Below are 2,958 nucleotides of genomic sequence, written 5' to 3'. Positions count from 1 at the left end.
GGTTTTCAAATTAGTTGCAATTTCATCTGTCACCTGATTCCCATAACATAATTGATTAAAATTGATTGATTAGTAATTGAAACCTGATTGTGTAAAGAGAATGAATAAAATTAAGTAGTACTGTATTGATTGTCACAGTAAGCAAGGGCCATATATTTGTGTGCTGTAATTCGGTTTATCTGGTCTTCGAGTATAGTGCACATTCACTGCATTTTAATATGATTGTAATTTCTGGCCCAATTTGTATAGCGGTAGGTTTAGCCCAATCGCTTACAACAGTGATTACGAGTCAACTATTTGATTTCTGAGCTCACTATGGGCAGGGGAAAGAAGGGGCATGGAGGCAACCCTTCGAGGCAGCACTTATAGGAGTGAGTTTGTAGCTTAGTTTGATGATTTGAATAATAATAAAACAAATATTCCACTCTCACTTGATATTTATTTATTTATTTTCGTATATAACAAAATCTATACTTTGTTCATCCCCCAAATTATTTTTGAAGTTGGGTATAAGAGTCATCATTATCAGAAATTCGCCCCGGGCAGCAGAAAAGTTTGACATGTCCCTCACTATGGGTCAGTGATCACGGGTCAAATATTTGACTTGTTTTGAGGTGATGTAGTAGTCAATATGGTGTTTCTCAATGTTGCCAATGTATTCTGATGATGGTGTTAGTTTGGTAACCCTTTTTGTATGGGAGTCTCATTGTTTACGTTTTATTTGCTGTAGTTTGACGGAATTGTCTTGTGTTGTTTATTGTATTAGCATATCTGCTTAAAATATCGGGAGAATTTTAGTTGCAAGAATTCTAAATGTGAGACATAGTTCTCAAAAGCCTTTTAATAAAAAGTGTTGAAAACATAGGACGGTCCAAAATAAGTGTGTTAGACAAATGTTTCATTGAATTATTTTTATTTTTCATGCCTAGATACAATTAATTAGCCTTATATTAGAATATTCTCACACAAAGTGAACTTCATACATTGATTGGCATTTGATACGTTGATTCCAGAAGTTCCGGTATCTTAACCAATCAAAAAAGATCGAAACGTGGTCGAAACTAGATTCTTCTTTCATATAATGAGCAAAGCAAACACCGGGCCAAATATGCAGAAGAGAGAAACAACCGTCACTATTATAACTGTTTTGAAAATATTACTGCTTGGATTTATATTGACAATGACGAAAAAAACTGCGTCATCAATTGCGTCATCGGGAAAGAAAAGTAATAGAGTCGGTGAGTCACGAAATTTAATTTGGAAACTTTTAAAATTAAACTTGCAGGCGACTACTAATACGCCGAGAAGATGAACTCGATTCTTGAAGGTTTCGGCTTTTTTAAGAAATTTAATACAACTTGATTGATGGGTGATTTGTTGCACTTGCTTTATGCCTATGTTTGTGCCTATGTCTCCAAATTTTTCCACTGACCCCTTTCAAAGACTTGTATTTCTGGTCTTCTATGAAAATAACTAATTTTGCTTTCAACGCGGCTCTACAAATAATGATAATGAAGCCAACACATGAAAGTAAGAATGAATTTATTGCAGTCGAAGAATGAAACAAGCCCCAGTCAATTTACTTAAAATAATGCAGTCATTGTCAATGACATCTAGCGAAAGACTTTTTCCCTGCTCCTCTAGGAGCCACTTCATGGCCCCCTATTATAGGGACCTGGGCCCAATTATGTGAAACCTTGGTCTGGTACGCAAATCATTTAATATGTGATGCAGTACGTGTTGTTCACATTGACGACAGGTTTGAATTGTTAAAAATTAATTGCAGTGGAATAATAGTTAAATTTACACATTTTATTTTTCAGGTCTTGGTTTCGGGATCCTGTGAGCTACGAATGTAGATTCAGCTTTGCTGTAAAACATGAAACTACGTTTACTTGCAATTCACGCGAAGAGCAGAATGTATCCAACTGCAAATTAATACTTTTTCTTCTGCCAAAATAAAAGCTTACTGAACTTTTTCTTTGTTTCTTTATTTTATTGAATTTATTGCCAAGTTGCTTACTTTTTGTTGAATATTTGTAGATTTATCACAAAATGAATTTTCATTTATATTTACCGTGCTACTTTCAGAATGTTAATATCAAAACATGCTTTGTGCAGGTAAATAAAGAAATGTTTCCGAGTTTTTTCCGGGGATAGGGAGTTGAGTTGGGAAAAAGGTCATTTTATTGTCTTACTTCGGCAATCAAAATAACACATTTGAGCAAAATTTGATTTACCGTAACACAAACAGAATAAACTTAGTGTGAATAACCTGTTTTCGTGTTGAATAACTAACTTGAATTGTTTGAAAAGGGAAAATTGTGACAGTTCTATAGAAAAATCATCGGTAGAAAATAGGAGTGTTCGAAATGTAATCTGCATTGTAGATTATACAAAACATTCGATTGTAAATTGATCCGAATTATAAAAGCTGAGTTTGTGTTTGGGCAGAAAACGGATAAAATTAAATTGCAATGGAATCGAACCTATTCCAGAGTACGGTTCTAAGGTCTAAGCCATTTATTTATTTTATAAATTATATCAGATCACACTCTCTGATTGAAAAATGATAAAATATATGCAGTTGATTTTATTAAAATAGTATTTAGTTTGATGCAGTTCTTTATTCCATATTTTCCAAACCCAATCCGTTTCATATTTTGAAGACTAGCGTCATTTACAATATATATATATATCCCATTCAATCCGAAATTACTGAAAATCTGCAAATTTTGTGAAAACAAAATATAATTAAGTCAAGATTAGCGGGGTAATTACATAGCGCAAATACTCCACTACTTGAGTCAAATATAGTAAAATACCCTTTTAACGACGCAAAAGCAAAGTGGATTTTTTTTACTTACTCAACTCTAATCTGGAAGTGCCGGAAATGTTGCCAACTTACGGCGTTAATAAAACGTAATCAAATAACAACTTCCCTCATGTGAAGTAGAA

General features: G+C 33.5%; 1 long non-coding RNA gene across 1 annotated transcript; it reads left to right on the top strand.

The window, feature by feature from the left end:
• Nucleotides 1–228: 228 nt before the first annotated feature.
• Nucleotides 229–2,107, top strand: LOC120334905 (uncharacterized). Its single transcript, XR_005568575.2, has 3 exons — nucleotides 229–371; nucleotides 1,014–1,238; nucleotides 1,824–2,107. It is a non-coding gene; the product is annotated as an uncharacterized LOC120334905 (long non-coding RNA).
• The last annotated feature ends 851 nt before the right edge of the window (nucleotides 2,108–2,958 follow it).

Source organism: Styela clava, chromosome 1 (genome assembly GCF_964204865.1).
Source record: "Styela clava chromosome 1, kaStyClav1.hap1.2, whole genome shotgun sequence".
Lineage (NCBI taxonomy): Eukaryota > Metazoa > Chordata > Ascidiacea > Stolidobranchia > Styelidae > Styela > Styela clava.
This window is presented reverse-complemented; position numbering and strand designations above follow the sequence as displayed.